The following is a 13275-nucleotide window of genomic DNA, read 5'->3' as shown; positions in this document are numbered from 1 at the left end:
TGCCCTCAGTCGTGCTGGAAGCTGTGGTTCAGAGCCCTGTCCCCAGTGGGGTGAGGGCTGGAGGGCAGAGGAAGGGCATGCTCGGAGCAAATGAAGGGCACCAGCACTCATCGAGATAGTGACCACAAATTACAGCATATACAAAACAGGCTTTATTGTCAACTGCCTGCCAAGCCAGGCTTTTCCTTCTGGTACTCCATCCTCATTACTCTACCAAATATGGTACAAGTTCCTGGTGGTAATGCGGGGAGGCAGAGCCCTGCCGACGTCCACGTCAACCCGTTCCGACGTGCAGCTTTCCCCTGCTCAGTGTGCTCTCAAAGGCAGTTCGATGTCACTCCTAAATAGTTCGCTGGTTTGTTTTCTTTACACGCCACGTATTGTTGCACACTTGTCAACGGTAATTTAAAAATATTTTTTTTAAGCATTTTTAAAAGTGCACGTAAAGCAAATTTTTTGTTCTGTTGCTGTGCTCTTGAAGTAGAACAAAAATAGGAAGTATACTCTAAAAAACAGCAGCCAGAGGGTTCAGGGCTCTGTTGTGCTCATATAAGATGCACTGTAAGTAGTAAGAGATTTTTCAACTTGCTAGGGCCCAACTTCATGATACTGGTCTTTAAATGGTCTTATTTACACCTGCAACCTTTTATTTTATCTGTAAGTGGGGAAGCTGTACAACAACGTCTTCTTAATGCACATGGGTTTTGTAGTGTGCATTTTATTTATGTGAAGGCTTCCAGAGCTGCGAATTCACCATAACAACGGGGTGGTCCATGCAGATTTGTGGATGTTAGTAACAGTGGGATTAGAGTGGATGTCTCTCCCTGGGTGACGGAGGTGTAGTTTACACAACTGGGAGCTGATTCAGCTGTTGTACAGCTTTGCTTCCTCTCAAGGAAATGTAACACCCTGCCTGGGATTGGGAAATGTAACTTTTTAAGGGTGGTTTTTTGTTTTGTTTTGTTTTTTAAAGCAACTAGGAGGAGGAAGCAGCCAAGAGCTTTGTCGCTAGTGCAGAGCAGACCTTTGCCGAGCTGTTTTCCCTCCTGCAGATACAGGTAGGCAGCCCAGAAAGGGATGCGATGCCGGCTGGTTCAGAGCAGAAGTAGCTATAGCGTTCCCAGCCCCTTCAGCTGACAAGCGGCCGAGGAGCCAGCGTGCATCCCGCTCCGCTCAGCCTGCAGCGTGGGCCAGCCAGCGCAGGGAGCTGGAGGCAGCTGGTCTCTGCTTGCTGCAGCCCTGCGATTCCTCCCCGGGCATCTTCTGGCGTGCTCTCCCCTGGCCATGGCTGCTCCCAGCCTTTCAGCTTTTCCTCCTGTCTGTACTGACCTGGCTTTTGAATGCCAGTGTGCAAGGGAGAAATTTTCCTCCTGTAATGGGCATTAGGTGTCATTCTGGATGATCTGGAATATAACCATGATTCTTCATATTTAAGTACCAGACATGACAAAGCAAAGGCATTTTCTGAATGATTTTATAAATGTGCTTCTGCTTATATTGTCCTTCTATTACATTTATCTCCTGACTCGTCGATTGTGTTTCCACTTTTATTCCTTGCTAAGTCAGATAAGTGAAATAAATAAGCTTGTAGAAGAAGCATTTTCTTCAGCATGCATAGTTCATGATACAAGGACAGACTTGTTACCAGATCCTCCTACCAAGGCCCCTGCCGCTATTATAAATGAGTTGTGTGCGGCCTCTACAGGAATTGGTACACAAATTAATGCTTTTATTATACTGCTTAACTATTATGAGATACCTCTCAATGAGTGACAGAGAAACAATTAAGGAAACTCGCTGTTGTGTGTAAGCTAAAACAATACATTTTATTTTGTAGTTCTGTTTTGAATCCTGAGTAGCAGGAGTAAAACCTTCCACTTTGCCAGGAAAAAAAAGAAAAAAGAAAAAAAAAAGCCTCTGTTTTTAAAGCTAAATCTAGATAAAATTGAAAGCTTTAGCATGTTGTATCTCCAGAAGCACAGAATCCAAACTAACAGATCAGGATTGATGCAACAGAGATACAGATGGGACACATCATACTGATTTTTTTTTTTTTTTTTTTTTTTTTTTTTTTTTTTAAAATCCCCCCCTGCCCCGGCTTCTTTGCCTTTTTGGTGCAATCAGGTCAGTTCCTGGCTCTCCCTTAATAATAAGGAAGGCGAAAGCTTTGCTTTCTAGGGGAAGCTGTAGCCATTTGTCTCCAGGATGCGGAGCTCTGGGAAAATGTCAAACACTGCGAGATTCATGGCAGGCCGTGGTGTTGCTTGCACCTCATTTACAGATACTCTGAGGCAGTGCTATTGCCAGCTGCAACTTGGACATGTCTGTCTACAGTTATTAATGCTGGAGGATAACTAGCTCCTCGGGAGAGCTTGGGCTCCTGTTACATTTTATTTTCGTAGCTTGGAGGGTGGACGGGGGAAAGGTGTCATACTTTCCATGCCAAAGAAAAAGGCTGTAAGCACTGAAACGAATGAAGTCTTGATTCCCACAGGTTTGTGCTGTCCACTCCCTGACAGCCCCTTGGCAGGTAGCTGTGCTGTCGTCCCTTGCCTGGGACGCATTCACAGGGCTCATCCCTCTCTCGTCTGCACAAGCTGGTAGGAGCAGATCCATGGAGAAGCCCTTTCAGCCCTTTGACAAAGTCAGCTGAAAGCGGCCAGAAGGTCCAGAAGTTACTCTGGAGAGAAGCACTGAGCTCCTCCTCTGCACCTCTGAAAAGTCAGGTTTACAGAAGAAGTGGAAATGTAAAATTTGAGTGCAAAGGTGACTAATGAGCAGAGAGCAGCAGGACAGGCCTGGGGGGTGCCACTGTCACCAGCCGTGAGACCAGAAGGCACCGCCAGCGTGGGAGGACAGAGCTAGTATCATCCACGGGGAGTTTGTCTCTATGCATACGTTCAGGACTTCTCTATGGCTGTGGGTTTGGGGCTTTTTTTGGGGGGGGCATGGCGTCCTTGGGGGTTTGTTTGGGGGTTTTTTTTGGTGTTTTGGGAGGGAGGGCGTTGGCTTTTGTTTTGTTAAACCGATGTTTAAAAAGATGTTTGGCTGCAAAGCCAACGCCAGCCCAGCAGGGAGGGCAGGGCTGGCCCCGGGAGCGCGGCGCTGGCGGGAGCCGACGCTGGGGGGCAGGAGCCTCCCGCAAACGGGTCCTCGCCGGGCTGCCCTCGCCTTTCCCAGCCGGTCACCTCCGGCACAGGCTGCACTGTGCACCCCCTGCGCCCCCGGCCACCCCCTGGGCATGCCCAGGCCACCCCCCCATACGTGCCCAAGCACCCCCCGTGTATGTCCAGGACCGCCACCCCTGCACATGCCCTGGCGCTCCCTGTGCGCACCTAGCCCTGCACCCCATGCGTGCCCAGGCACCCAGCAGCCTCACGGCCGGTCGCACCACCAGGGCTGAGTGTGCAGGTGTGCTCATGGGTGTGCAAGAGTGCTTGGGGCGTGCAAGACTGCTCGGGGGGGATGCAGGTGTGCTCCGAGGCGGACATGCATATTCCAGGGCATGGCCAGCACTGGGGCCGGTGCTGGGCACCTGGCTTGGCAGGTGAGCGGAGGGAGCACATCCCTCCAGCTGTTTGAATAAACTGGGGGATGTCTGGCTGTGAGAGAACTACTCAGAGCACAGCGACCTTCCATCTGGGTATGTCCCTGGTCTACAGCCTCCTGCTCTTGTGTGAGTGTCCTCCTGCTCTTCCTACTTCTCCACTTGCCCACAGCCCTCATCCCAGGCAGAGAGCAGCACCCAGAGAGACCAGAAGAGGCTTTGGTCAAGGTGCAAAATGCAGCCCAAGGGTGAGAGGGGAGGAGACGGATGGATGGGGCCCTCCTGGTGTGCACCTGCCAGGAGCTCCCTACAGACCTGTCTCCTGAAATTTAATTTTTTTTTTTAAGCAAGTGCAGTGGATGAGAGCTGCCTGTGGCTGCGTTACCCAAGAGTTACCCAGTGACAGCAGCCGGTTTCATGTTCCCTTTTGCAGAGAGGGCTCTTGCAGCCACCTTCGACCCCTACTCCCTGGCAACAGCCAGTCTCTGATAGTTCAACAAAATCTGTTTTCTTTGCTTTAACTGAATCTGTGTTTTCTAGCAAGCAGGACTGAGCAGCCTGCAACCCATGACCAGCCACTCTTGGATGTTCGATGTTGTGCTACACCCTGCTTTAGGGCTCCCAGTAGCAGAGGATGGGTGCTGTGGTCGTGCAGCATGTGGCACTGATGAAGCCACCTCTGCCACTACACATCTCTCCGTGGTCAGCAGGTTACCTCCGCATCACGGGCTTCCCGTGGGATTGTGGATGCCCAGCGCTGGCGCCTGGAGGAACATCTGTCAACACGATACAAACATGATTTCTGCTCCTGCCAAATCAAGAGAAATTGGTGCAATGGGACAAATAAATAGGAAAGGACCCAGGGCTGCTCCGCCAGGACAGCCTGAAGTAGTAAAGATTAGGTACGCTTGGGAAGTCCCTCAGGGGCAGAGGGCAGAGCGGGGTGCCCAGGCCCTGTTTGAAAGCCTGAGACAACAGGGAGGGTGACATTTTATTAATAAAAGCCAATAATGACTATCTCTCTGGCATTTCCTGAAAACTTCGTACATTGGCTTTGCCTTGCCGACTGTTGAGGAGCACTCTGATGTCAGCAGCCAGAAATCCTGCTGAACCGGCCCGACTTGCAAATGAATGAAAGTCAGCTAATCTGCTGTCTTATCTCTTCTCCACCCCCAGATCGCCATCCACTTCGGGCATCAGAGGGAAGGTAATTGACTATTGAGCTTCCTTTTCGTGCTCAGACACCTCGGGTGACTTGGTTATTTTCTCTCATTTTTGTTTCCTAAACAAATCGGCTTCAAAGGCTGTGCTGGTGCAGGTGTCGGTGTTATGTGATAAGTATCTACCAAACAACTGGGGGAGAGGCCTTGCTTCACCAGGTGCTCGCTGCCTCTGTGAGAGATCTGGCTGCAGTTTTGCTGCCTCTCCCAGCTAAGCAGGGTGAGAGTTAATGCTGGGGAAGGACATCGGTTGCTGCTCGCCTTCCCTATTTTCCCTTATCCCCCAAAGCAGAGGAAAGTGGGGACTTATGGATGGAAAGGGCCGGTGTGGAGTGGCTTTCCAGGGAATGGCACCTCTGCAGGGACACGGCACTGTTCCTCAGAGTGGCTTTTGTAATGAGAAGGGCAGATGTTCATGGGAATGGTCCCCTGGTTGGGAGCTGGCCCAGAGGGGGAGGCTCCCATCGCCACCTTACCTGACCCAGTAAGGTCTGACTCTGATCCTCACCCTCCTCCACCCTGCAGAGTGCTGGACCGGGCATGCTGCCAGGCTGTGTTTTCCTTTCCCAGGCTGGAGACACAGTAGAAACTTGGAGGGAGGTGGGAGATGCTGAGCTCTTGCCCTGGCATCAGCTGGGGCAAACTACTCCCCAGTCCCTGCCATCTTGTTGGAGTGAGAAAATAGGAGCAGGTTGCGGAGAGCTCCTCAGAAGGGCCCGCCTCTCCTTAATGCCCAGGGGGTTTCAGGGAGCCCTGTGGGGAAGGAAGCCGTAGTCCTCCCCGTTGGCATGTGCCAGGGGCATTCACCGAGCCAAGGGCTGGCTGGGCATCACCGCTGTCCCTGACAGGGAGAGGTGCACCCAGGTCTGCACCAGCCACCCATCGAGGCAGGTCTCAAAAACCAGTCCGGGGCAAAGGGTCACCTGTGTTGGACCCCAGGGAAGCACACGGGGTCTTTCTGCTCCGTGGCCTGCTCTTCAGGGCCCTCCCCGGGAACAAAGCCCGGACTGGGGGAATAACTGGGACAAAACCGAAAGGCTGAGGAAGCTGTGCTGTAGGATGCGTTAGGGTGTTTATTGCGGTGATGGAAAGCAGGGTCTGTAGGCCATGCATACAGATATTTGCATAGATGTGTGTGAGCTTTGGTGTTTCATTTTGATAGAGTACCAGCAGCAATATCCAGCTGGCACAAATTGCTCCAAAATTCAGGCACTTGCATGCCACAGGAGTACCAGCATGGGCACACTGCAGATGGAGGGGGGCGAGGTGCTAGAGTTGATAGCAGAAGCATGTTAATCAAAGTGGGTTAAATGGGATGGACCTATACAGGCACCTCTGGAGCACAGCAAAGCACCTACAGAAACCACCTACAGAAACCACTGTGCAGAGCGCTGGGGAAATCCAGGGAAAGCGCTGCAGCCGCAGGTGAGGTTCAGTGTGGTTCCTGCCACAGCATGGCAGCACTGGACGGTCAGGACTGTGCAGAGCCATGGTGGGGATGGTGACGTGGGTGGGAAGCTGGATACGCTACCAGGCCCTTACCTGCCCAGCAAAACGTGCCACGCCAGATGGGGAAGCACCAGGAGAGGCTTCAATCTATCCCAGCTATAATTAGCTGCGAGGTGAATGCAACCGTGCAGGCAAGGCTGCAGGAGCGCCGTGTCTGTCTAGCCTGAACGTGACGCGTTCCTGGTGACACTGCCTGTGCTGGGAGCAGGAAGGATGGGAGGGATACGGGCACGGGGTCACTGGGACTTGGCACGAGGAATCCCAGCATTCTGGTGAGTGAAAACCTACAGCTCCTGCGGTACTGTGTCATGGTGTGCATCTCTGTCAGGGGTGATCCACTGCTGCTGGCCACGTGCCTGCTCCCTCTGTGGCCCTACACCAGAGAAAAGGAGGTTTCCACCCCCTTTGCCCACCACGTCAGGGACAAGTGAAAGAAAAGCACTGCAGATCAAAACATAGCCACAGTGGTTGTCCATCCCTGCGGTAGTGTGACCTTGCCAACAGCAGGCAATTAAAAATCTGCTTGTTAGGTTGGGACAAGCCAGCTAGCAGCCAGCAATGCATCCATCAGGGCAGCCATAAACCACCAAACCGTAGCATGGGAAGACGTGCCAGAGAAGACATCTAGACTGATAAACTGGCCAGGTGGGACCTACCTAATCCATGGGGGCATCAGACCAAATATCTGATGGCTGGGCCTGTTTCTCAGGGCTTGGTGCTGCCTCTGAGCAGCTCACGGGCTGCGGAAAGGCTGTGGGAAGCAGCTGAAGCATACATCTCTGCGGACTGGCACCATGTTGGGCCAGTCTGGGTACATTACTTGTCCTTTCTGACCTTACACTTGCAGATTGGTGACCCATCTTCCCCCAGGAGCTGGCAGGGGAGGGAGAGCACTTTGCAGGGTTTCCCCTGCTTGGCAGCAGGATGTGGGGCAGGGAGGACATTCGAGGGCATCTGCTCACCCTGCCTGGCAGCACCCACACCAGCCCATCATCCCCACGTCAGTGGCATGGGTGCAGGCAGCATGGGCAGACAGCGCTGACAGAGCTAAGATGTCACATGCACCTCGTTCCGCTCACTGGGCCCCACGGCCCAGGCTAGTACCTCCTGCTACTGCAACATTTTTCCTGTTATTTAGCCTGCTTCTGAAAAATCACTTCATTTATTTGTTTGTTTGTTTTTGTTACACATGCCTATATGGCCTAGGCCAAACAGTTCATCCTTCTGGCTTGTAAAAATGCTTTCAAGAGGCTGGCTTGTTCCTCTTATCTGTGAGTTGATGTTTAACCAAGTCAAGTGTTATTTTGTTACAATCTTTCTGCATTGGCACTGTTGCCCTTGAGCCTTCCCTCTTCTCCTCCCCTGATTTTTTCAGTCTGTCAGCATCTTCCTTGACTTGCCCTGCCATAAGCGCAGGCTTTTCAAGGTGATGCTGTGCTTCGCGTCCGTCCTGTTTGGCTTGCACAAACCCCCAGATCATCTCTGGTCTTCTGTCCACATTGTGGTATGGGCAGAAAGTGGGAAATTCTGCTAGAGAGGGCTCCTGTGCAATCCTATACATTTCCCATGTGATCCATAAGTTGCCATTGAAACTGTAGAATGGTATAGGCTTGCTTTCCTTTGAGTGCGAAGAGGAGAGGACAGGTGCAGGAGAGGGGGAATGGAAAGAGAAGAGATGTTCTGTTGTGCTGCACGGGAGCAATCAGACCGGCACAGCACAAAACTACAGCACGTCAAACTTTCTTTCTTTAAATTGCAAAAAGAACAGTTCTTTCTGCAAGAATGCACAGCTCTGCTGGGTTCGTTTCCTTCCCGGGGTTACAAAATCCGCTCCTGGGCCCCCGCGCAACAGCGTCAGCTGCAAAAGCAAAGCCTTGCTCTGGTGGGATGCTCTCATGGCAGAAGAGCTCTCAGGGATTTTGCTATAACCTTACAAAGGGTGAGCCCACCTTTTCACAGCTTTATTGTGCATTTTGTCCTGCATGCCAAAAATACAATTTAGGTCCATAAAATCGGTGTGTGAAATAAGGTTAGTCACAGGACTTCCTGGCAAAGCAGCTCATAAACAAGCTTTCCTCACTTCCCTCTTATGAAAGTTCAGCTCTTCTCTGCTGGGCTGACTTCTTTGTTTCCCTCTTCTCCCACTTATCCCCTGACTCCCATTAGTATCTGAGTCAGTCTAGTAAACATTTCGCCCCGTGGCAGCCTCTCCAAACATAGCAGGAAGATCAGGCTCTGGAGTGCACTCTTGACACATCGCTGGGGATCCTTTCATGCTCGCTGGTAGGTTATTTTGCTATCGTTCCTCATTCACACATTTAGAAAGGGGGAACCAATGGCCCCTGTATTCAGCAGCTCGTTAGCAGTGAATGGTAATAGGGTCTGCGATGCTTCCTCTTCCCTTCTTCCCTTTCTCACTCATATCCTCCCCGTACTTTAACCTTTGTAGTGGCAGTTTCCTGGACTGAGTGTGCTGTTCCACATCTGCTGGTAGAAGGTGGTACTTAACGAGGTCTCACCATTATTTATGTTTTACTGAAAAATACGCCCACTTTCCTGGATGCAACGGTGATCAAGCACTAGCACACACGAAGGACGCACCAACCGTTGTGCATTTTATAGATGCAACCTTCTAGCACACAGGTCACACTGTCACCGTCATGGCATTTACAGTCTCACCAGTAGCCTTGCTGGCCTTGATCCACATATTTATGTCTGACTTCCTCGTCAGCACAAGGAATAAGTGTACGTAGCAGTTGGACCAGATAGAGGAGAGCTCCCAAAGCAGCCAGGAGAGATGTGTACTTATGAGTCATCTGCTCTTTGGTTGCTCCTAGTTGGCAGAAAAATGACTCCGTACGCACAGGGTTGTAGTGGAAATTTCCCTGCCTTGCTGCAGCCTCTGTCATTGAACACACTTAGATCCACACAGCTCACCACACTGGTGCCTTGGCCTCACCCATTCATCCAGAGAGACCCTGGCCCTTGCATGGACTTACGTTTTACCTACGAGGCTCTGCCCCTATCAGTTTGATTGCAGAACTGGGACTGAGAATTGTCAACCCTGTCATCACCTGGTTTGCCCCCCAGCTAGTCGCAGCCCTGCTGGCAGCTGGGTTGGTTTGCAGCATTGCTTGAGGGTTCATTTCCTGGAAACAAGAATTGTGAAGGCAGGAAAGTTTCCAGATCACCCTACTTACATATTCAAAAGGACATAAAAACCTAGCAGGATTTTCTGGTAGCCCTGTATTTCCTTTTCTTTTCTGTTATCCTTTTACTCTGTCTTGCTGTAAAATTAGCAAAACTCTAAATTGTCTTCACCTCAGCTTCTCAGTGCCCTCCCTTTCCCTCTTACTGTCCTTGCTGAAGTCTTGAGCATCTCCTGATTTTCTCTACACAGGAGCCACCATCTGTGATGTCTAGCAGTGCACCCAAAGCCGGGCGCTTGCTGTTCTTGTGAAGTGACAGCCCAACTGGGACACAGATGTTGAGCCTCATTTCCCACAATGCAGTGGTTTTTGGACAATTTTCCAAGAGATTTGTTCCATTCTCTCCTCTTGCTCAAGTCCCCTTTTAACAACCAACTCAACTTAGTATGTCTTTTATGCAAACAGCAATTTCCTTTTGAAGCTCTCAGTGAAGGCCGTGTTTGTCACTTAGTGCTCTGGGAGGAATTTGGGTAAACTGGAGTGGAGACAAAAATATCTCTGTTCTCTCTTCCAGGAAGGTATCGGATTCCTGCATTTCATGTGCATTTCTGCTCTGAGAAGGAGCTCAGTAACAGTGGTATTATCAGGCTGTCCCTTCTCATTGATTCCTGCCTCAACCAGATCCAATTCACTCACTAAAAAGACTCATTGCCATTGTTACTAAGTTCCAACTGGAGGCTCAGGTGGGTCTCCATGAGCCAAGCTGTGGTCTTCCCCCTGCTAATGCATCATCATTAATAGCAAAGGGTACACACAACAAATACAGCACTTGGGTCCACTGGCTGTGACAGTAATACCGTCCCCATGGTTAGACCTCACTGCCCCGTTCGGACTCGGCTCGATGTTGTGTCACAGTGCTGCCTCTGCAGGGATACAGAAATGCAAAGCTAGAAACAGGGAGAGGTTTGCATTTAATGTCCCAGTCAGGCCTTGCAGAAGCTGTAGGCAGAGGCAAAGGCAACAGGTCTCTGCCTACCCTGACTGCTCCTCAGGGAATTGCATGTTAACTGAGAGCCACCAAGCACACGTCTCTCCTTGCATGAGCTCCAGGGACAAGTGCTTTTCCACAGCCATATCCCATTGCTGTCTTCCTCTGCCTGCATTGGGGCAAGTGGGACAAAACCGTCAGTGGGCTGGGGTGATGAGCACACACCCCAGCTGCATGGAAGGAACCGCAGTGCTGCCATCTCTTCCTATCTGCCAGCATCGCTGCAGGGGCGGTGGATTTCTAAGCCGTATTCCTCCAAGGGAACTATGAAGTTATTTCTAGCTTTGACCAAAGTTTTCTCTTCCGAGCGTCCCTGTCTGTGCTCCCCACTGTGCTGTGACCACTCTGCCAGCCTGTTTTCAGCAGGTACTGATAGCTGTGATGTGCCAGGAGCCCTTGGAGGGCTGCCCATGCATTTTGTGAGCCCTGTTGCCACGATACTGAACGCAGAGCAGATGTTTATTTCAACAGAGATGGCTTTGATTCCTTTTCAACTTTTCTTTCGAGCTGCCATCGTGTGTGAATACTTCTTCCCGGGAGCCAAGCGCTGTCAGGGCCCAACAGGCAGGCGTTGTTGCTGCAGCCAGCGCAGAGGAGAACAGGGTTGCGAGGCATGTGGCAGAGCGGCACAAAGCAAGCTGATGGCCCTGGCCTCTCAGGAGGGATGCTTGAGGGTCTGGGGAGACTGGCTGAAAATGGGTGTGCATGTGCATGCATGTGTCTATGCACATGCATGTGTGTGTGTGCACATATATGTGTTTGCGTGGCTCCGTTTTGGTGCTGAAAGCCCGGCAAGGCTGGGGAAAAGCAGTCTCCTTCTCACAGCTAGTGCTCCCAGCACTTCATTTTTCTCTGATTTTTCCTCCCAGTTGCCTTCATCACATCATCGCTGCCTTGCTGCAGACCTGGACCAGCGTGGCTGGGGGCTGAGCTGATGAGACCATCTTCTTCTTGAGAGCAAGAGAAGCTAGGCACCAAAAACTACTGAAGATGTGGTAGAAAAGGTAGGGAGATCCCTTTCTTTAGGACAGTAATTCCAGGTGAGAACTACTGAGAAGAGACACCATTTCTTCCTGAATTTATTTTTTCCCTTTTCCTTTCCCCTTTCCTTTCATTTCCTCCCTAGTTTTCCTGTTGGAATCTTTTAAAAATTATCTATTTCTTTTCTCTTTTCTCTCTCTCCTTTAACCCATCTTGTGTCTCTTTCTCTCCACTCTTTTCTTGGTGCTGGCAGAAGCGGGTGCTAGGAGCAGCCTGCCCCTGACAAGTACCCTGCCCAGAGCGCTGCCCCGGGGCTGTCAGCCTCGCACCCCTTTGGAGAGGGCGCTTTGTTAGTATAGGAGTTCCACCAGAACCAGCTTCTTGTTGCTGTTCCCTTATATAGAAATGTTTTTAATTCTATAAATACTGTATGTATCTTACTAAAAATTAAAAAAATGGTTGGACCGGCTATGCAAAGACGCTGTGCTGATGGGGCTGGCGCTTTGTTTGCCCACTGGCAGGGCCTCTCACTCACTTCCTTCACCCCTTCCACTGTTGTGGCCAAACTATTTTTGGTATTCCAAGAGCGCAAGCTTTGCTGAAATTTTGGTTTCCTGCTAAGGGGGAAATTAGAGCAGGGAAGAGTTATTTAAGAGAATAAAATATATTTGCAAGCAGGAAGGAGAATATATGAGAACATTAATTTGAAAAGATCAATGTTCTGTGATGTTAAACTACTGAATTGAATATAATTACCTATAAACATATATATATAGATGTGTGTGTACGGTTTATTTTACAGATGGAAGTGTAAGTAGAGTATATTTGTAATAAAGTGGTCAGAAACACAGCACTAACCCCATCTCACTTATGTTGCAATCTTGGAAGCACAGGACCATCCTACAGAAGACTGGCTTCTTTAAGCCAAATACTATATTGAAATAAACAGTTCACCAGTACAAGGATCTTTTTGTGACGAAGGTGGAAAGTTTGCCCTTGAACTTGTGAACAGTCCATTCAATTTATCATAATCCTTAGTCACGTAGTGACTCACCATTCACCACACTGGTACAATACACATTCACTATTAGCTTAGTACTTGCATAAAGACAACTTACTGATTTTCTTTCCTGTTATGGAAAATTAAAGATTATGTCAATGAAGAACTCCCAGGAAAGAAATGAAACTGTGCTATAGGCTCATCTAGTACCATGGGCACCATGTCTACTTGTCCTGTTAGGAAGTAGCTCTGCCCACCATTGCAGGACAGTTCCTCCCATCTCAGCTGGGCAGTGTTTGGCCAAACGTTAACCCTCCAGGTTGAAACTTCAGCATGGGAACAGGCCGATCATGCGAGAACAAAGCCCGTCTACCACAGCAGCTCGTCTCTGGCTGGAGCCAGTGGTAGGGGCCGAGGGAAGTGTGTGAGAACAGAGTGAGCAGGGGCAATGCTTGCGCTCTCCTGCAGGGATTTGCAGCTCACATACTTCCTCAACCAGAGGTGCTAGTTTTATAAATAGTATTTCCCAATGTTGTTTTTTTTCTTCCATTAAATTGTCCAGTCACTTTTGGCCTGTAGCAAGGAGTTCGCCATCTTAACTATACCCTGTGCGAAGAAGTGCCTACTTTTGTTTTGAACTTGGCACCTGCTTGTTTGATTTAATGATCCTTAGTCCTTGCATTGAAGGAGATGGTGAACCAGCATCCCTCACCCACCTTTTCCATCCTAGGCATTTACCTCAGCCTGATTATTTTCCTTAAAAGTACAGGAAGTGTCAATTAAAAAATAGTTCAGCCATTTCTAAGAAGAAGATTGCAGGA

Source organism: Gymnogyps californianus, chromosome 9 (genome assembly GCF_018139145.2).
Source record: "Gymnogyps californianus isolate 813 chromosome 9, ASM1813914v2, whole genome shotgun sequence".
In the NCBI taxonomy this organism is placed as follows: Eukaryota; Metazoa; Chordata; class Aves; order Accipitriformes; family Cathartidae; genus Gymnogyps; species Gymnogyps californianus.
Note: the sequence above shows the minus strand (reverse complement) of the source record.